Source organism: Notamacropus eugenii, chromosome 1, assembly GCF_028372415.1.
Source record: "Notamacropus eugenii isolate mMacEug1 chromosome 1, mMacEug1.pri_v2, whole genome shotgun sequence".
NCBI lineage: Eukaryota > Metazoa > Chordata > Mammalia > Diprotodontia > Macropodidae > Notamacropus > Notamacropus eugenii.
This window is the reverse complement of record NC_092872.1, coordinates 174,989,493-175,012,725: the sequence shown is the minus strand read 5'-3', so window position 1 is coordinate 175,012,725 and position 23,233 is coordinate 174,989,493.

The following is a 23,233-nucleotide window of genomic DNA, read 5'->3' as shown; positions in this document are numbered from 1 at the left end:
ATATTCCAGACATTGTGCTAAGCACTAGGAGTACAGAGAGAGAGAGAGAGAGAGAGAGAGAGAGAGAGAGAGAGAGAGAGAGAGAAAGAGAGAGAGGAGATAGTCCTTGCCCTCTGGGAGCAGCAAGGGAGACAGCAAGCCAGCAACTATATACAAATGAGCCATATATGGGTTGGATGGGTTGGATAGTATATGCTGAAGAGATGGAAGGCACCACCAGAACAGAAAGGGAAAGGGTTGGGAATGGTTTCCTGAAGAAGATGGGGTTTTAGTTGGGACTTGAAGGAAGTCAGGGAAGGCTGTAGGTAGAGATGAAGAGGGAGAACTTTCCAGAAATAGGGGACAGCCAGAGAACACAACTGAGAGATGGAGGGTCTTCTTCATGGAAGAGCAAGGCCAGTGTTATTGAATGGAAGAGTCAGGGAGTAAGGCATGAGAAGACTAGAAAGGTAGGAGAGCCCTAAGATGTGAAAGGTGTGGAACGTCAAACAGAACATTTTGTATTTGGTCTGTGGAGGTGATAGGGAACCCCTGGAGTTTAGTAAGTAGAGGGGTGACATAGTCAGACCTGTGCTTGCTGGAAGAAAATCATTTGGGTTGAGTTGACCATGGTCAATTAGGTGATGAAAGAAAGAGCTACCCACATCTTCTGCTTTTTAGGACAGAATTCTTTTTACTGCATCTTTCTGTCTTGAAGTTGAGCCAGAATTCCCATCTTTTTCTTGACTGGTCCTGGGTCTTCTCTCTGGAGCAATGAGGACTTGCTGTCTCCTCGTTTTTTATAGGAAAGAACTTAAATCTGATTCAATTGAATTCAATAAATATTATTCAGCACAGAGCTAGTCATTGATGCTACAAACACACAAAAAAGTAGCAGTCATTACCCTGGAGAGGCTTTCATTTTGCTGGGAAAGGGAATAAATTTATGTAGATAGGTATAATACTAACTAATTTGAGGGATGAAAGAGTTCCAGTAATTCCAAAGTTTCCCAAGAGGTAATGAGCTGAACATTTTAGGAAGAGACTTCTGAAAGGCAGAGATAAGGAAAGACTGTATTACAGGAACAGGAGACAGCTTGTATATACACAGAGGTATAGGAGAAAAAATGTCAAGTTTGGGGAACTGAACAACGAGGCTGCTTTTGAGAGTACAGCAGGGAGTCATTTGAAATGAGGCTGGAAAGGTGGATTGAAACCAGTTTGAGAAAGGACTTAAAAGGCAGCCTGAGAAGGAGTTAATGCTTAACCCCAGAGGCAATTCGTTGACAGGTAGGATGTCATTTGTGAGTCTTCTCTTCTCCAGGGTAAAGGATTCCAGTTCCCTTTCACATTTTTTCACATATGACATGGTTTTCAGAACTCTCACCAGCATCCTTATTATCATCAACAAACTCATTGAATTTCTCTTTTATTGTATTCTCTGCAACATTTTGTTCCAAGTATTTGCCTCCCACATCAAGACCCTGACTGTGGCATCACCATCCTCACCCTTACACCACCTGACTTAACCTTGTACTTCACTAAGGTGATCAAAGTCATCCAAAAGGAGCTTGCAACCTACCTCCTCTACTCCTTAAAACTTCTCAGCATCATTACAAACCCTCTCTTCCTTGCCTCCTGTCTCAGAGGAAGAGGTATTTTTATAAAAATGTTTAAAACAAGCAAAGTTTTGGCACTTTGAAGACATAAGCTAAAGTTGCATCTAGAAAATTCACTTGCATGGAACACATTATTCTCTCAGGATACTAGAAAAATGAGGCCTTCCTTGAAATCCACACTTTTCTCTTCTCCCATTTTTGTTTGGATTATTTGCCCTGAGTCCCATACCTGCATCTCCTAGTTGTGTATATTACACTCCTTGCAAAGGTCAATTCCTCTGTGTATTTACCCACCTCTTCCTGCCCCTTTCAGCAACGAATTTCTCTCTTTTGCAGAATCTCAGAGTTGGATGGGAACTCAGAAACCCTCTAGGCCAACCTACAAGTTATCAAAGAAGTAAGAAGTGGTTATTCAGCTTTTTCTAGAAGATTTCCATGGAGGAGAGCAAAGCATTCCTATCTTCAAGAAGCTTATATTCTAACGAAAGACTAGGTGACCTCTGCGGTGCATCTTTAGAGCTATGATCCTGTGATTCTATGATCCATGACTCTGTGTTCTAGGGAAAGCTACCTCTGATATCTCTGCTTCTTCTCTACCAATTTCTTCTCAGTCTCCTGAAGTGTGGTTTCTAAGCCCTTATCGAGCCATTCAGTTATGTGCTCTTTGCAATTCTCCCTCCAAATTCTCTCTTACATCCGTTCTTTCCCCTCTTTTTCCACCACCACCCCAAGTGGTGTTTCACCAAGTCTCTCTGGACCATTATAATTGCCTCCTATTATTTCTGCTCTAATTCCCGCCCCCTTCCTTTAAACTTCCCTTCTCTCTACTGACAGGTTTATCTATCTTATACATAGATTGTGGCAGGCCAGTCCTCTGCTCAAAACCTTTAACATCTTCCTACTTGAGTAAATTCAGACTCTTTTGGATTCCATTCAAGACTTTTTACAGTTCACTAGTTATTGCAAACTAATCCCTTCCCTATACTCTACACTGAAACGAAAAGACATTCTTTCCCTTCTCATCCCCTCATCACCTTCTCCAACAGACTTCTCATCTAGGTGCCCAGAATTCTATATGACTGGCATATCCTTCATGCTTTCTCATTTTTTAGAGCTCAAGCCAAATGCTACCTCCTCAGATGGTTCTATCAAGTGGTTCAATATCAGAAACAGATATGACTTTATTGGTGGAAATGACATTAAGAAAGATACATTACTGTCTGCTTTGTCACTAAGCCCTAGTGACTGGGTTCCTGGGCCTTTCCTTCGGACTTGGAGTGGGAACCTCCTATATGTATATGTATTGGAATGTGAGCTCTTTTAGAGTAGGCATTGTCTTACTTTTCTCTTGGTAAACCCAAGCTTAGCACAGAATTTTTGTACATAATGAGGGCTAACAAACGCTCTTTCTTTATTCTTTGTTTTCCTCTATCATTTCCTTCCTTCCTTCCTTCCTTCCTTCCTTCCTTCCTTCCTTCCTTCCTTCCTTCCTTCCTTCCTTCCTTCCTTTCTTCCTTCCATCCTTCCTTCCCTCCTTTCATTTCTTCTTTCTCCCTCCCTGTCTTTCTATCTTATATTTCTTCTTTCCTTTCTCTTTCCCTCCTCTCTCATTCATTTATTAATTCATCATTTCACTCCCTGTGAGTTGTGTTTTGTCTAAACTTTTCATCCTTCCTAGCCTTTAGCATGTTGGCTGAATTGAACTTGTTGAGATGCTCATTGTATAACCAGTTCTGTGATAGCTATAGACGTATAAGAAGTCTAATAATAAGACTAGAGTTTTTATAGGGCTTCAAGATTTGTGAGGTGTATTACAGATATCTCAATTTGTCCTCATAGAAACCCTGGGAAGTGCCATTATTATCATTCTTTCACAGATAAGAAAATTGAGATAGATAGAGATTAAGTGACTTGCCCAGGGCCGCACAGCTAATAAGAGAACTGAATTTGAACTAGGGTCTTCTTCACTCCTAGATCAGGGCTCTATCCACCACACCACCCAACTGGTTGTTGAAATGAAAATATAACAATGCAAACAAACAAAACCGACTTCCTATTCTTGCTGACACTTCTTCATGCGGCATACAAAATAATAGGCATTACTGGAGCTCACCAACTAGAGCTGGTTTGGTATAAGCCAGAGTCACTGATGATTTTAAAACATTACTTACTAGTTGTTTTTTTTCCTTCCCTTCCATTTGAGTCAGTACAGTTACCTTATTAACATTAGCCTAAAGATGCCTGTACATTGGAAGATGGTCTTTAAGTCCTGGCCCAAGATAATGAGAAAACTAGATTTGGAGGGAGAAACCTGGGCCAAAATCTCAGCTCTTTGAATTCTTAGTAAAATGACTTAGGACAATTCACTTCATCTCTCTTTTAGGCCCTAGTTCCCTCATCTGCAAAACAAGGGGGTTGGACCAATTGACCTCTAAGATCCCTTCCAGTTCTAAATCCTAGGATGTGTCCCATCATTGACAGCTATAAACGTAATATTTCATTGAAATAGTAGATGTTCCGAAGAGTTGTATGGTGATATATCTTCAGAATTTTCCAACAAAGCAGCAGACTTAGAAATGGGCATTTTCTTCAAGTTTTGCTTGGCATACCAAAATGGTTTGTCTCAGTGTATTTGTGTGTGTGTGTGTGTGTGTGTGTGTGTGTGTGTGTGTGTGTGTGTGTGTGACCCTGGGTAAGTCATTTACTTCCTCTATGCATGTTCCCCTTTTATTTTATTTGAATTTAAGTAATCAAAAAGGAACTCAATGTATGAGTTTGAGTTGTTTTTGACTCATTGTATCCTCTTTTATCTTTCCTTGCCACGGACTGATTGCTCAGTCTTTTATTTTACAAATAGCCAAAGTCAGCTTTTCCTAAGTCCTGTTTTACGTTGAATTCTGGAGTTTTATATGATACTAACAGCAGTTCTGTGCACAAATTTGGGTGCTGATGCTATTTTTTCTGCTAAAATATTAAATATGAAATCACATACAGATACAAATACTTGTTTCATACAACAGTCTTTTGGGTATGAAAATAGGCACAATTTCATCTAATTGGTTGTAAAATTTCCCTGACCTTGCCCTCCCACCTTGATTTAAAAGTTATTCCACTGATTGGATTAGATGGCCTTTGAACTCCTTTCCGCCTTTGGATTCTATGGTTATCCCAGACCCCATGGACCAATGTTTATTATTCTCTCCAATATATTTCAAGTTCAAGAGTATTCCATAGCCAAATCAATTTGGGAAATCCTGCTGTAAGTAAACACTAGAGCTGAGATTTAAATTATTGCCCAAAAGTTTTGAAAGGGAATCATAGAATGGTAGAACCAGAAGAAATCTTGGGGAACATCAGATTTATGGAATGGAACCTTGGAAATCAGATTCTTCAAGTCGTTTATTTTATAGGTAGAAAAAAATGAGGGTCAGAACTATAAAGTGAATTTCTCCAGGTCACAAGAGAGTAAGTAAAAGATCCCAGGTCCCCTATTGTCCACCCTCTCCATCATGCCCCCTCTCTACTCCAAGCATTAATTCTTTCACATCCCTGGGCAAGAAACTAAAGTAAATTAACCAAGATCAGTCACATAATGGCATATTTAGGTCTCGAATTAAGGTGCTCTGAATCCTGTTCCAGTGCTCTTTCCCTTTCACTGTGCTGCCTTTGAGACTATTAAGATTGTAACTAAGAATATCAATACAGAGAATTCTAGAAATTATCTAGATAGCTCTCCTACCTCCTTTAAGTCTCTGAATACTTCAGAAGAAAAATGTTTCTCCTACATAGCTTGCCCCTTCCACCTTAATCTGGAAAATTGCCTCCATTCTCCATTTCTCTTTGCATGTATAGACAGAGACTCAGCATGCAGTTTTCCCAATGAGATGTCAAATTGGGGTCACTCCTTCCCAATTCTGATAGCTGCCAAAGGGGAGTCAGAGCTTCCTTGGCATCTTTGCAAAATGTAAGAGGATAATTCCTGGTGCCTGAGCCAACTTCTCTTCCTTCAATGAAAAACATTTTGATGCCCAAGGTTGGGACTGTGCCGTCTAGCCTAGTGCCTAATGACTGCTGGGTATGTGCCTGCACAGTCAGTGTCTTGCCAATGTCTGCCAGCTCTCCCCAACCCCACCCCTCGCTGACAGAGAAATTCTCTTCTGGCTCTTTTCTGAGGACCCAAAACATTTTTCTCCCAAAGGAGAGGTCTGGTGATAGACTGTTGGATGGCCCCAGAACCAAAATGCTATGCTTTGGAAAATGCTTAGCTTTCAAGGATCACCTGGGAAAGGAGACTTTGCAGTTTTAACACTTCAGCCGGAAAGGGGCTTCAGTCTTGTGTGTTTTCTTTCTTCTTCCTTTTAACATCTGCATGTGGACGTAATAAAGCGCACTGCCTACACTTCGAGCTGGGCCCTTTGCAGAGGAGGAAGAATGCCGGTGGTGTAATTGAGATGTTCTTGCCTGCCTCTCTGGCACATATTAGCCGAATAAAGCATGTAGTCAATAAAAGGAAACAAAACAATAAAACTCAGCCCTTTGGTGCGCTCTTATAGGGTGTTATGCAACCCAGAAACCTGTGGTCATAAAACAGGGAATGGGGGAAACTTTACACTTTCAAGAACAAAGCAAGGCAGGCATTAGGTTCAAAATTGACTCGGCCAACACTAAAGTTCCTTTCTTTTGGCACCTGGAAACAGTTAGCTTTAAGAGCTGGGCCATTTTATATGGTTCCAATTTTAATAGGGCCTTCATGCGTTCTTGTTAGGAGCACGTATAGAAATGTGCTTTTCATTAGGGAAACCATTGATCCCATCCCCAAAGATACATGCGTTGCAGAAGATAAAATTCATTAGCTATGGGCAGAAAGATCATTTCCACACTACCCCTACCCTTATCCCCGATTATGGAGGAAAGAGAAAAGTCTGTCCTTGGGAGAAAAAAGTACACTCAATGCCAGCCTCTGAGGCTGAGAAACACGAGCATGGTTTTCATCAACCAGAAGATTTTCCTTTTCTGCAAAAGAAACCTGCCATATTTATTGCTAGTTTCTCAGTCAGGACATCCTGTCAAGTGGGAGCATTTGCCCTGGTTAGATATGGAATCAGGAGTATGATGGGTGAGAAGAAGGTGATAACTTGGAGTTTAGAAGACTTATGTTCAAGTCTTGTCTTTGATACACGCAAACTTGTTGACTGTGGAGCAGTCATTGAACCTCTTAGGGTCTCAGACCTGACAGGCAGCTAGGTGGTGCAATGGATAGAGCAATGGACCGGGAGTCAGTAAGGCCTGAATTCGAATTTGGCCTCAGACACTTGCTAACTGTCATGACCTTGGGCAAGTCCCCTAACCTCTGTTTGCCTCAATTTCTTCAATTATAAAATGGGAATAATAGTCCAAATTTTTTTATTTAGATCAAATGAGTTAATGATTGTAAAGTATTTAAGATAGTGACTGGCACACAGTAGGCTCTCTGTAAATATGCATTCCCTTTCTTTTCTCTTCCCCCTACCCAGTTATGGATGTATTGATGAAGGGAGTATCCACACTAGGGATTCCTTCCACTGATAAAATGACAGACCTGGACTAAAAGCCAAAACATAAAAAAGAAAAAGAAAAAAGGTGTAGAAACATTGGTTTTGTTTACTTTCCAAATGAGCAACAGTCAAGACCTTCGGTACCAAGATCCTAACCCCTTTAAAACAGTTTATTTAATGTTTGTTGTCTAAATGGACTAGCTTGGGAGGCTATTTTCTTTGCGTTTTTCTCTATAAGTATTGTAAGTGCTGCTAAATGAACCCATATGAATATTTGATTAAAGTGTAAAAATTCCATGAGCTCAGATGGAGAAATATATGGCACTGGTTATTGAACCTGTGCTAATGAATAAATTTTCACTGCAGCCATTTCTATTGCTTATGCTGCAAAATACAGCTTACACCTGTACCTGGTGAGAACAAAATCCCCAAGAGCTTGTTAGAAGGACAAATTGGGTATTGCTGAGTGCTACAATTTATATGGAAGAGGTCTTCACTACATAATAAGCACATATGTATTCATATCCCTTCATCCTACTGATACAGGGTATGTGATATGTGTTAAATTCCAATTCAGGCACAGAGGAGCCATGAATTATTCTCCTACATTATCTGATCTTGTGTTTCCTATATATATCACAGAATCTAAGCTCAGTCATTTCTTCTGTTTTTCTCTTGTCCTCTCAGGTGAAGCGAACATTTATAGATTTATAGATCAGGAGAGTGTTTTTAGAGAGGTTATTTTTTTAGTCCATCTCTTTGGGTATGAAAGGGAATATTTATTCTGGAATCAGAAAGTGGTCCCGTGAAAGTGGTTGTAAAAAGAATAAATACAGCCATGGAAAAAGGAATGGTATGCACTACCTAGGGAAGGATAGTGTGATCTAATGGGAGTAGACTGAACGGTTTCTCCCAGTCTTGGATTTGATTTCCTTTGCCTCTTCTCTCCAGTACTCCCCAGAATCCCCATGATAACTATTATGGTGTTATTCAAACAGTAGGAACTCAGTAAGTTTCCTTCATTCATAGGATGTTCGATTTAGAGCAAAATCTGGCCTCAGAGGCCACTTAGTTAATTTAACCCAGGAGGTTAGGTGACTTTCTTAGGATCACACAGGTGTGGTTATCAAAAGTGGGATTTAGCCTGAGATCCTCAGACTCCAGGTCAGGACTTTTGCTACTTTCATATTATCCCATTCTATATATTGCTTGGAGGATCCAGAAGTCGTAACCGTGAGCAAGCAATGGTTTATAAGTACAATGATATTAATAAAGCAATCCAGGAATGTTAAAGGAAAAATCAGGCTTACTTTAATAGCAATTAAGTGATTCCCTGTTTCAATTCTCCCCAGAGCTATAACCAGGGTTGGGTGATTGGTGTTTTTCCCCAGGGCCCTGAAATTTAGAGGGTGTTGACAATACTTGTACTCCTACAGGTAGATATAACTCACTTGAAAAGATAGTTCTCAAGGGAAAAAAAAGTTATACTATATTATCAGCATACAATAGATTGTTATCTAATTATAGTAATCACTTAAAATAGAAAGCTATCAGATGGCTCACATACCCACCATAGCTACACCTCAGTGGTCTGGCATCTCTATTACACAATACTGCCACCTAGGCATCATAATTACTAGTTATGTCTATCTCTTTTTTAATTTCCCTCCTACCCTATTAACCTGAAGAACTTGGTTAGTAAATAAGGAGGGCAGATGTTTACAGATGATTGGGACAGTAAGAATCATAGGCTTGTTCACCATAAATATTTTAAAATGTGTTTCCCAGGCTCCACTTAAGATCGTGGGCTAGATGGTGCATCAGAAGGCATAAAACCCAACTGCCTCATTTCATAAATGAGAAAGCTGAGGCCCAGAGAGGTTCAGGGATTTTCCCTATGTCACCCAGGACTTGAACTCAAACTGACTCTAAACCCAATACTCACTGTAGCAACTAAGCAAGGACCTTAGCAACATCTTGCTCTAGCTTGGCACCTCCATAAACTAATTTTACCCACTTTATCTATTCACCCATCAATCTTTTATTAAGCATCTACTATAATCATAATAATTTAAAAAGTATTATTGATACTCCCTTTTTATATCTTTGCCACTTTTGTGTACCAGACACTGGATCCTGATCTCTGAGAACTAGAAGAAAACAGGTTCATGGCACCAGATACAATAAAAACCAAGAGTAAGAATTATCTTGGCATGTGATCGTTTGCCATCCTGGAGTCTGGCTGCTGTTACTTCTCCATTCTTTTCACTGTTCATTAATCCTGAGTGAAGCTGAGACTTATTGGTAATGGTAACTAAAGCCATGTAGCTAATAGGAATTATGGGGGTAAAGATGGACAAGCAGTCACAGACCCTTGCTAGAAGGGTAACAGAGGGGGTTCTTCTGGTGAATCATCTACCCTGGAAGGTAGATGTTTTTATGATGCCTACTTTTGTTTGTTTAATTTTATTTTATGGAATAAAACAAATATTTCCATAATGTGGTATAATTTGAAAAAAGATGATCACACATTAAACTGCAAATATTCTTTGTATAACTTGGTATTCCTTTCAAATACACTAAAAATGTTATCATATAAATTTCTTTTTTTTTCTTCCCTCCCTCTCCCTGCCAATTGAGATATGGCCACCATTAGACACATAGGTCTATCTGTCTATCTGTCTACATATATGTACATATGTACACCCATATATGTATGCATACACACATGTATATATCTATATGCATACATATATAGATATGTGTTTTTATATATATAAAATATATATATATAAAATGCCTATTTTTAAGATGAGAAAACTGAGGCAGATAAAAGTTAGATGATTTACCCAAGATCTCGCAGCTAGTAAGTAAGTCTCATTTGGACTCAAATCTTCCTGATTCCAGGCCCAGCACTCTTTCCACTCTACCACCAGTTGTCAAAATAAGAGGCTTAGAATAGACCACAATATTCCAGATGCGGCCTTATCAATTATCAGTGGACTACCTTCCTTGTTTTTGATGCTTTTTCTATTAATGTGGTCTATAACAGAACTTCCTTTTTTTTAGTAGTTAGATCATATCATTGACATTTTAACTTGGATTGATACAGATTCAGACACTAGAAAACGTTCACAGAGAAAGTGACATCTGAGTTTGGTCTTGAAGAAAGAGAGTAATTTTATCATATGGAGAATTTGATAGAAACTTGGGACATGAGGGTAGAGAGAGAGGGTTTAGAAAGGCCAAGATGAAAACGGAGGATGGAGTAAAGAGAGTAGGTGCTTGCACAAATATTTGTTGATTCACTTATGGATTCATTGGTGTATCATCCTAGTAACCCTGTCAAAAGGATATAAGGTTAGTTTGTTATGCTATGCTTAGTGAATTCATGCTGGCTTCTAATCATCATCTCTCTCTCTTTTTTTTGGATTGTTTATAATTCCATTTGTAGCTTGTCTGTTTGGACCCTGGGCCTCCCACCAGACTCTGAACTTCCAATATTTATCTTCTCTTGACTTGTGTTTGTGTACCTACTCTCACATCCACTTCTGTTGTGTCCTTTGTTCTTTAATTCATCCAACAAATATTTGTTCTTCTTGTGTGTTTGCCCCTTTTCCCAGGCTTACCTCATTGCTTGATCTCTTTGACCTACTGTTGTCTTTATCCCAGCATGATACTGTTCCTTACAAGTCTTTTTATAGCCAAAATATCCTTGGAAGTTAGTTAATGATGTTTATTCATTGATCATCCATGGTATACTTACTATTGTAGTAGGCAGAGCCGAGATTTGTTCTCTCTACTGACCTAGATTAAGGAATGATAACTGATAGTCTGTGCCAAAGATGGGACTAGACATTATTTAGAATGTTATGGATTTTGGAAGTGTGTAGCAATGAGCATGGATAGAGAGATTCTTCTCCCCTACCCTCTCTCATGATTACCTGGTCCTGTCCTGAGGCCCTCTGGGTGCCTTGACCTTGAGGAGTCTGAAGTCCAGAGGATCATTCTTCTAGAGTGTTTATGTTTTTAAAAATATTATAAGGTTCTCAGGCTGTATAGAAACAACAATCTCATCTCCAATAGGGAAAAAACAGAGATCAGTACACTGACATATCACTTCTGACAAACTGCCCGGTCCTGACTTGAAATATATTAATATATAAAGGAGTCATCAAGAAATAATTGGAGAAAAACATTTAAAGATATAATAGAATCTTAACCTAAGCACTAACCTCCACCTTTTATTTTTTCTTTCTCTAGTCTTTGGCTTGGCAAACCCCAAGAAGGAGACAGGCAGCTGAATGTGGAAAGTGGGAAATATATTTCTCTTAAAGGCAAAGATAGAAATTTATGACAGATTAGCCAATGTTCTTTGCTTACTTCAAATTGAAACATATTATTGAACTTGGCCAGACCGTAGAGAGCTTGTAAACAAACAATCACTCTTGGATTTCATGGACGTGGGCTCACTGCCAACTAGCAGCATTCTCTCTCCTCTCCCCTTTCTCCCATGAAATTCTATGAAATATGTGAGAGACATAGAGGAGGAGATTGACAGAGAGACAGGGACAGAGAGTGGTGGAGATAGCACAACCAAGACAAAGAAGGAGAGAGAGAGAGAGAGAGAGAGAGAGAGAGAGAGAGAGAGAGAGAGAGAGAGAGAGAGAGAGGAGGGGTGATGAGAGACAGAGAAGGAGAGTCACACAAAGAGAGACAAAGACATACAAAGAGAGATGGAGATAGAGAGATAAAGAAAAATATCTGAATAAGATTATTGACGATACATATGCTTCTGTGGATGAAATCACATCCAGGTGCTTCTTTCTGCGAGAAATATTGGATTTCATAGACTCTGAGAACATTGAGGAGTCTTCCCCAAGCAAAGTCTTGCTCATGGAAATAAAAAGTATTGAATGGTAGTGATAGTGCCAGTTCTGTGCCCTCCCACAGCTGGTGTGGGATAGGATGCCATCCCTCTAAAATCTCTGGGCTGCTTTTGAGGAACAGGGAATCTCAATTCTGAATATCAACGAGTAAAGTCAACTGGCTCTTAAACTATGCCTCCTCATCAGAGACAGTCTGCTGGGATGGGAATTCAATCGTCTAGCGTATATCTCTTGAAACTTCTTCTAAATGAGAAATTATGCCGAGGCAGTCTTAAGTGGAGAGATGCTCTCTTCTGTTGAAATAGCTGAATAAATAATAATAATAATAATAAATCGATTATGTTTGCTCTTCTGTGAACAAAAGGACTCGGCAGCAGGCTGTTCTAATTGGCTGCGGCTTTGGGGTCCTGCTGAGCTGTTTCTCTGTGTTTCTGCGCGCCCTCTCTGTGGGCTTTGAGGCAACCAGTCAGCTGTCACCAGGGCCTGCCTCAACAGGGGTGCTTTTGCACCAATTTCTTTGTTCCTCAGGGGGTTCACAGGAAAATAATCCACAAAATAAACCCTTCATCCCCAGCTAGCTTAAATAGAATTATGAATGCTCTGCTTCTCTGCTTGACAGCAATTGTCCCCTGGTTTGCTTGAGAGAATTAGGCTTGTTTTTATTTGTTAGAGATGATGAAAACATTTTTGCCTCTCTCTTGGATTTAGTTATCTTTTTTGCCCCTTGTGGGGGACATGTGAAAGATGAAACTGTTTGTAAGTTTGGGATTGTGTATTGAAAATTCTGTTGACCTGGTCCTTCTGTTTACAGAAGGAAGTAAAAATATCCTCTCATTCTCATGATGAAGAAAATCAATGAATAAGTTGGGAGTAGAAGGCGTGTGCCTATGTAGTGGAAGAGGGCTGAACTTGAAGGCAGAAAATCAGAGTTCAAGTCCTGATTCTAGAAGGAATCAGTTGGGTGGCCTTGGGCAAGTCACTTGTTTTCTTCAGCGTTCGGCTTCCTCTTCTGTGAAATGGAGTAAATCACAATGTCATGAGGATCAGATCAGATAATGTATATAAAAGGGCTGTAACCATATAGTGATAAAAAATGATTGCGAATGCAAGCAATCTATATGACTTCAGAGACTTACACAATCAAAAATAGCTGTCCTTCTGGTCTGTCAGCAGTTTCTTTGAATTGTATAGTGACTGAGTTTTGAATTGAAGTGATTGGTGTTTGTATAATGCTTTCAGAATTACAAGACATTTTACATGCTTTATCTCATTTGATCCTAGCAAAATCCCTGTGAGGTATAATCTACAAATCTTGTTTTCCTTATTTTACAAAGAAGGAAACCAGGCTCAAAATGGTTAGCGACCTTCTTGGGCGGGGAGAGGGAGAGGGGGAGGGTGGTCACAGGGAGTTAAGCAGCCCAGATATACTCAGGTTACTAACTTTAGAACACTTTCTACTCACCACGTTGTCACTCTGGGTTTGTGGAAACTGATGTGCCCTGCCTGTATTTAGTCACTTCTATCCAACAAAGGTTTCAGACACTGAATGTGTGTCTCTGTAGGGGGGAAAGAATGTCAAAAACAAAGATAGAAAGACCTCATCCCTGCCCTCATGGATTTACAAGCTATTAAAGTAAATAAGACATATAATCAACAAAAGGAAAGGTAAGGTATAAATTTGGTTATTGTTATTCAGTCCTGTCCAACTTTTTATGACCCTGTGGACCATACTGTCCATAGGGTTCTCTTGCCATTTTCTTCTCCAGTGGATTAAGGCAAACAGAGGTAAAGTAACTTGCCCAGGGTCACACAGTTACTAAGAGTTGGAGGCCAGTTTTGAACTCAGGTCTTTCTGACTCCAAGCCCAATGCTCTATCCACTAAGCCACCTAGCTGTCTCATAAATATACAAGGTATAATATAAAAATGTAATTAGAGAGGTACACAATATTATGAAAGACAAAATGTTTTAGTGGGGAAAAATTAAAATTGAACTTGGAAGATCTGTGTTTTAATCCTAGTCTCAACTTGCGAGCTGCATGATTTAGAATAATTTATAACACTTCCAGGTGGCAATTTCTTTACTGGTAATATGTTGGAATTGAAATAGATGTACGATTGTAATTGCTAAGAAGTATACTCATCTGAAACCCACCTTTCTTCATTCTCTACCCTTTTGCTTCTAGGTTCCTTTAGAGTCAAGCAAAATTGATCAAGTCTGTTCCACATGAAAAATGACTACCATACCATCTTCCACCCCATAGACTGCCCTTCTCCAGGACAAACATCCCCAGTTTTTTCAACTAGTCCTTCTTTAGCATAATTTAGGAGTCATTTTCCATTTTCATTGTCTTTCAGCTTATCAATCAATGCCTTTCCTAAAATGTGGTGTCCCCCAAAGAATACAATATTTCAGATGGATTGACTAGGATGAAATAAAATGAAACTCTCATTTCTCTGACATTGTTTCTACTTATGCAGTCTAAAATGGGATTAGTTTTTAGACTGCCATATAACACTGGAGTAATTTGGAGTTGGTGGTTCCCTAAAATCATGTGATGGGTTCCCCCTACCCCATGAACCATTGTCTAGACATACTTTAGCTAATCTATATTTGTGATGCTAGTTCTTGAATCTATGGGTGGGATTTTAAATTTACCTTTATTCATTTTTTCTTTCTAAGGAAAAATTGTTCTTGTTTTTGCATGTCAAGACCTTTTGGGATCCTGTGTCTGTTATCCAATGTGTGTGCTATTCCAAGTGGTTTCGGTTCACCTGTAAATATGACAAATATGCTATCTAGAACTTCATCCAAGAAATTGATAATAACATTCAATAGAACAGGGTCAAAAGACAGATCCTGGTGACGCTCCACTGGAGAACTTTCTCCATGAGGATATTGATTCATTAATAACTACCCTTTGGGAAAATCAGGCAACCAATTCTGCAACAACATAACTGTACTGTCATCTATCCCTTATTTCTCTATCTTGTCCACAAGAAAGCATGCTATTTAAGGTCCCTCTCAGCTCTAACTTTCTATGATTCTGAATATCCAGATGCTTAGATTGAAAAAAGGTCATGTAATGTATTTGTGCAAGAGACAGTAGCATAGTGTGCCCTTAATCTTTCTCTGTTTCATTCCCCTTTGCTCCAGTTCTGCTTCTTTCTCTACCTCACTTCCCACAACTAAGGAGAAGCTTTATTCCAAATACATTCTTTTAAATGCATCCTCTGAGGGTCCTGGTGTTAATTCCCCTTGTAAAGGACATATAGGCATATATGCATGTAGATGTTCTACATGTACACACATTTATATGTATATGTGAGAATATGTACATGCATATATGCATATATGTACATAACATTCTTAGAGAAAACATGGTATGGGGCAGAAGAGATGAACTTGATATCAGAAAGCATGTGTTGGAGTTTCAGCTCTCTCTCCTACTAGCTATCTATCTGACTTTGGGCAAGACAGCTAGTCTATAAGTCTGTTTGCTTATCTATAAAATGGGTATAATAATATTTGCACAACCTTACCTCCCAGGGTTATTGTGAAAATAAAGTGAGATAATAAATATATAAAGAATTCTGTATCTATAAAGTGCAACATAAACATCAGCTATTAAAAAATAAAGTGTTTTTGGGCCTCATAACTAGAGTTGGGAATCACCTTGGCTTATGATCATAGCTCCTTGAGGGCACAGAGAACTACCTTGTTTAGTTGTGTATAAATCAAAGTTTAATACTGTGCTAAACACATAGTAGATACTTCATAAATTCTAGAAATAAGCAAATAAAATAACCAACCAATCAACCCACTTGGGCTTTAGCTTTCTAGGTCAATACTTTCTGGATGAGCAATACCTTGTTTCTACCTGTAATAGAGAGGCACTATAGTCATTTCCGAAAATTAATGCTATGATGTTCCCTGGGTTTTTAAGTTATAGTTATCTTTAGAATTTCTTCAAGAAACAGGTTTGGCTATGGAAAAGAAACTCATGAGTGATTCCAAGTCACTAAGGTGATTTTTTTTTTTACCAGGTTGCACAATCATTCTTTCATGTATAAGTCATTTCTGAAAAAACTGTTCCTTAATAGAGAAGTAAACCAATAAAGCTTATTGCATGTATTTGGAATCTTATTGAAATTGATAAAGAAACATTGTTAGAAGTTCTATATGTTATAATCCTTTAAAAGCTACCTACTGCCTTCTATTTAGAATCAAATTTTTGGACTAATCGAATCTAGTATCTCTGCAATTGATTAGAAGGGTCAAAATGGGGTGTTTCAGGGGGTCTTTTCAAGAAAACCATTAGACCTCAGTTTTTAGTGTGGATAGAGATGTTCAAAAGTTAAGGGGGAGAGCTTTGCTCAGAGTAGAATAGGATCACATATCTGGATTCAAATCCAATTAGAAAGGCATGAGGAGACACCATTTCATCATGACCTCAAACTCTGTTTAATATGGTTTTTATAAATTATGTTCAGAAAAAAATAGTCAACATTCCTTTAAAATCAGTTTTTTAGAATACACAAGTATGTGTGTATATATATATATATGTCTGTGTGTGTGTGTGTGTGTGTGTGTGTGTGTGTGTGTGTGTGTGTGTGTGTGGGTGTATGGAAGGTGGGTTTTAAAACTGCAAATAAACTTTCAGAGGTTAAGAGATAAATGTTAGTGAAGGGGACACTTCTGACACTGGAAAGAACCACCATGAGGGATTCGTGTTGTCCATTTGTTATAAAATGATTATCATCTGTAATTTTTTTCATTCTCCTTTGCTCTTGCTTTGACAGAAGATACTGAAAAATCGGAGAGAGTTAATTGGTAGTGTTAAGAAAGTAATTTAATGTTCTTTTTTTTTCTATGTAGCATAAACATGCAGAAAAAGTCCTAATTTTCCAGAGAGAGAGAGAGAGAGAGAGAGAGAGAGAAACTTGAATGAATCTTCTTCTCAGGGCTTTTTGATACCAGGTTTCCTGAAACCAGAGCCATGTATTTTCCATGGAAGACTTTAGACTCTAAATAGGTAAATCAGGGTAAATTAGAAGGTTTTCTAATGCTTGCAACTGAATAAAAGTAAGGGTTTAATTAAGCAATAGTATTACTTAATTTATATTGCCTTCTATATGTTTTCAATTTAATAGTTAAAGATCAAGGATAAAAGTGCCACATAAGCACCTACAGTGCTTAGATTTCTTTAGATATCCCTCTCTAAATAATGACTTTCTTATATATTGTAAGAATTTATTGTTTTTGTTATCATATTATTTATTATAATTATATAGAAAGGCAGCAGGATATAGTGTATAAAGAGGGGTCCCCGGAATCAATAGTCCTACCTCTGAAAAAACCAGGTTTGTTGACTCTTGGTAAATTACAACATCTTAATGCTGACATTTACCCACTTATCCATTTTTTTCCTAACTTTTACCCATTTGACTATAAACTTCTAGAGGATAAGGATTTTGCCTGTCATTGTATTCCCAGTATTGAGCACTGTGTCTGACATATAATAGGGTCTTAATAAATGGTAATTGATTGAGTGCCTCTAATGTTATAGAGCCCACTCAGCATGGGGCTGAGCTATACCAATAGGAGGTTTCTTATCCTGGAATTTCTTCTAATATTCAATGAATTAGATATATGGAACTTGAGACTTACTCCTAGTCACCTGACTAGTAAATAGTGGAGTGGATCTTCTGCCTCTTGTCTAGTACTCCTACTATTCACTAACTTTTTAATAAGAAAAGGCACATCCTTACTGAAAACATTTTTTAGCAGTTGGTTTTAAGCTGAATATATCATTCCTTTTTTATAAAAGGAAGCAGATGATGTGGTATCCTACAAGTGATGGTCAAAGAGTAACTAGTAGAACCAAAAATAGCAATTTTGGATAAAAAACATGCCTGGGTCATGCCTGGCACAAAAACATATTCCCAAATCAAAGGTGATATAAGCAGGAAGCAATTTAGATAAATTCATTTGAGCTGGAGTGAGAATTAGTTGGTCAGTTAGGTGGCAAAGTCCTCTTCCTGAGTTCAAATCTGACCTCAGACACTAGCTATCTGTGAGACCTTGGGCAAGTCACTTAATCCTGTGTGCCTCAGTTTCCTCATCTGTAAAATGATCTGGAGAAGGAAATGGCAAACCACTCCAGTATCTTTGCCAAGAAAACCCCATGAAGAGTCGGACATGACTGAAAATATTGAACAATAACAACAGAGAATTAAGTAACAGATGGATGTTATTTTAACTAATTATTTTAAAAGAATACACATGTAAAATGTTCACATTTGTTGATTTGGGTTCCTTAGGAAAAAGCCTAGCCCATGTCATTGATGTACTGATGGTTTCTTTGGCCTTTCCTATATGGTCAAGAAGATCCAGATTTTCCTTTTCTTTTCCACTGGTCCCATGCATTCTGTTCCTAGTGAAAGACTCCTTATGTAAATCAGTTTTCCCATTAAATAGTTAGAACATAGCCAACCTAGCCCCAGAGCTGGTGAAATAGTTAGTCAAAGCTGGCCAAGTAAACACAACTTTAATGGAACCTCCCTCCTGTAAAGGTAGCCGAGCTCCCCTCTCAGAGTCTTATTCTCCAAAGCCATTCTAGCCCTTGGCCAAATATTGAGCTTGGCACACCTTCAAGAGTGCTTTCTAGTGTTTTCACAAACACTTAAGACTTAAACAAAGTCCCCAGTTTTTCAAGGGCAGCACTGTATGCACATGGAAATATTCTCCCTACCTATGTCTGACCTCAATTTCTTCTACTATGTAATGAATGAAACCTGGGATTGAGGGTTCGGGAGAGAATGTGAGACTTCAACTGAAACCATTCCTCTGGTGCTAAATTAGTCTGAACTAATTTTCCTTCCCCTTCATTCCCCCTCTGCCCCCCTTCTTCCACATTTAATGAAAGTGGCTGTGGACTAGGCTGATGAAGTCAACTGTTTGGGTTCACTGCGTGGCAGGGCAATAAAAATGCATTTGCTTTACAAACAGGTCACTATATAAATGAAGCAAAGACAGGAAAGGAATAAGCATTTATATAGTGCTTATTAAGTGCCAGGCACTGTGCACTAATATAACCTCATTTTATCCTCACAACAACCAGGTGAAGTAGGTACTATTATTATCCATGTTTACTGAGTCAAACAGAGGTTGAGTGACTTGCTTAGGTCAAACAGCAAAGAAGTGTCTGGGGCTGGATTTGAACCAAGGTTTTCCCAACTCCAGATTCAGAGATCTATCTACTGTGCCACCCTCTATCTCTGTGATTACATTGGCTGATTGGGAAACAAAGATGACATTAATTATAATTTGATCTCATCCCCTTCTAGGTAGTCATGGCATAGTGCAGCTGCTCTCAGACTTTTCAGTTTCAAGATCCCTTTCTACCTTAAAATTATTGAGAATCCCCTAAATAACTCTTATGTATGTGGACTATATCTAATGATATAGACTATATCAAAACTTTGTTTTTCCCAGTAACAATGCGTAGCTGTGAGTGTTGGACTGTAAGGAAAACTTAGCATTGTGGAATGGGCAGTTTCAAATTTTGGTGTGGGAGAAGATTTTTGAGAGTCCCTTGGACAGAAAGGAGATTAGGTCAATCAATACTGAAATGATTTCAAGCTATTCACTGGAAGGTCAAATGCTGAAGCTGAAGCTTAAACATATTGACCACATAATGAGAAGATAGGACTCATTGGAAAAGACCCTGGTATTGGGAAAAAAAACTGAAGGTCAAAGGAAAAGTGGATGGAAGGGGATGAGATGGACAGATAGTGTCATGGAAATACTAAACATGAACTTGGACAGACTTCAAGAGAGAGTGGAGGATAGAAGGGCCTGGTGTGATATGTTCATGGGATCACGAAGAGTTGGACATCACCAAATGACTGACAACATATCTACAACAACATATCTAAAGATATATATATATATATGCATATATATATAGTTTATATGCATACATACATATATATCACATTAAAAATTAAAATATCTTAGTACTGTGAAAATACTGTGTTACTAGCTTCAGAATCTTAGTGGCATTGTTAAAGTGAAAGTTTCATACACACAGGGGATCTAGATTCAAATTCAATCTCTAGCACTATGTGACTTTGGGTAAATCACTTCACCATTCTGGGCCTCAGTTTCCTTGTCTGTAAATCCAGAAGGTATGCTCTCTGGCCTCCAAATTCCCTCCTAGGTGGAACTCTGTAATCCTATGTATGATCTGTCCTTGTGCAGTGTTTTTAATACCGACACTTTTTCCCTCAGTGTCCTCATCTTCCTCATAAGGAAAGAGGTTGGACTAAATAATTTTCAATGTGCTTAAGTCTCTAAATAAGAATGTGTACTATAATTATCATCTTACTTGTGGAATGTCAGCTATATACTGAAAGCCCTACCACAAATTTATTGCTGTTGAGTTGTTTTAGTCATGTCCAACTCTCTATGACCCCATTTGGGGTTTTCTTTGCAAAGATACTGGAGTGAGTTGCCATTTCTTTCTCCATCTCATTTTACAGATGAGGAAACCGAGGCAAACAGGGTTCAGTGACTTGCCCAGGGTTCCACAGCTAATAAATGTCTAAAGCTAGACTTGAAGTCAGGTCTTCCTAACTCCAGGGTTGGTACTCTGTCCACTATATCACCTAGCTGCCCTCCTGTGACATACATCCATTCACTTATTTATGTATTCACTTATTCATTCATGTGATCTGTTTTTAGTCCAGACCCATTATTTCTGGGTGGTGAAACTTCCTCTACTAACTCTAATAGTATACATAGGTAGCTTATATATGACTTGTCTGTGTTCACACAGGCAACATATGTCAGAGGTAGGTCTTCCTGATTCCCAATCTGGCCCTATATCCACTAGGCCATACAGTCCTAAAGAAGAAAAAATTCTCAGATTTTAATTGTTGCTCTTTCCTGAAGAGGAATAATCTATAATATCCTCCCTTAAATTTAAGTATTCCACTGAACATTCTTCTTGTTTATTGGTATAGAAGAGAAAACCCCACAGGCCTGGGATCCTAGAAACCCTGGCATGGCCCTATTTCCTTTTCCACCCTAATGGTCCTCTATGAGTCACTTCATTTCTCAGTCTCAGTTTCCTCATGGTAAAATGAGGGGTTGGGCTGGGGTTAGATAATCACTGAGGTCTCTTCCAGCTTTAAGTATGACTCTTCATTTGCTTGCCTCTTTTCTTTCTTTTCTTTGATAAAACCACAGAGCCATTGATGTGTTTTTTTCTCCTCTAGTGAGACTGGCTTCTGTAGATTGTTTGACCTTAGGGCGACAGAAGTCTACACTGTAGAGCTAGATTTGGGATTACTCTGTTTTTTCATTAATTTCCCCATCACCCTTCCCACCCTTAAGATGCTGATGTGAATCTTATTAAAGTCAAAGTAAAAATTTTAGAATGCCCTTGTTGGGACACTGTCATCAGTTGTGAATCTGCTATCTCATCCCACATGGATGTAAGAGATGGAACCCAATGAATCTCCAAGAAGAACTTAAAAATTAGTAAAAAAACCAAAACAAAACAAAAATGCCTTTTGTTTTTCCTTTGTAGTCATTTTCAGATACATGCTGCTCCCTCTCCCAGGGATCCTTTCCTCATAAGAAAGAAAAACACTTGGACAAAACCAGCTGACCCAACAACTTGCTTCTAACATCTGCCAGGGTATATCTTTTCACACTCATGGTTATCCACAGCTTGGGAGAAAGGAGGGTGGTGAATCTCTTCATCTCTTCTTTGGGTCTGAGATTGGTCATTACAATTACATACTGTTCTTTTCATTTGCATAACACATTTTATTAGAGTATATACCCAGGGAATTATATTTTTAAAGTTGGACTTTTTTTGAATCCTTAATCATAAAGGACATTATTTTATTCAAACTAAAGAAATTGAAACTCAACTAAACTTTTCCTAAGTCAGCAACTAAACTTTACAAATACACACTTAAAAAATGAGACACAAAATATTAATTTTTTTGAAACAGGGTGTGCCTAGCATACTCCCTATGTATTTTTGGATTGTTATAGACATTGTATTGTTTTTTTTTATGTCTCCTTACATCACTTTTCCTTAGTTCATACAAGTCTTCCCATGTTTTTGTAATAATATTTTACTTCAGCTAATATACCACAGTTTGTTCAGCCATTACCCAACTGATAGGCAACCACTTTGTTTCTAGGGTATTTTTTGTAAGTTTCTTTGTTCTTTTGCTGCTAAGGTGATGTTTTTAAAATTGTAGGGAAAACGCCTGTGTTGCATCGCTTTCATAGGGAATGCTTTGTTTCTTTGACGATACAGTTCATCTTGCCATAATAATGAGTAATGAATAATCAGGCCATTTAGAACCATAGAATATTGGACTTGGAAAGAATAGTAGGATTTATGTAGCCTTACTCTTTTTTTTTATACATGTTAGCTGTGTAGCAATGGACTTGGTCACTGAACCACAGTTTACTCCTTTGCAAAGGGAAGGCAATAATACTTATCCTATTCCTCTACTAGAATGGGAGCTCCCTGAGGGCAGATAGCTTGTTCTGGCCTTTTTTTTAATATCCCTAGTACTAATACTGGTCTTTATGCTTAGTAATTATTTGACTGACTTACCTCAGAGGATTGTTGTGACCTTAAAATGCTATGAAGATATGTTATTAGTTTACAGATGAGGAAACTGAGGTCCAAGGAAGTGAAGTGACTTGAAAAAAGTCGCTCATGTAGTTAGTGGCAGAAATAATAGAACTTGAACCCAGATTTCCTGACTCCCAGTCTAGTGACCTGGAATTTGCCAGTCTGGATACATATTACACTTCTCATCTTACCTGTGGAATAGCAGTGGTACACAGAGGGAGGGGCCTGGGATTTGCTGAAAGCTATACCACCACTCAGTGAAATTGCTTAGAACAGATATGGGGATTCAAAACTCCTGGCACTGCATTCACACCACGGGGGTTTATTCCCTGATTTAATTTCCTCCCCCACCTCTCTTGCTCTTTCTTCCCTCTCTTTCCAGTATATCCATACTTTAATTTGGTCACTGTTATCTACCCCTAAAAATAATTACTGAGTTTTTATATCCTCTCAGTAACCAATTTATAATTTATGTGGGCTGTCTGTTTAAACTCTCTTTGGGAAAATTATGGTTTCTTTTCATCTTGATTTATCCTTAAC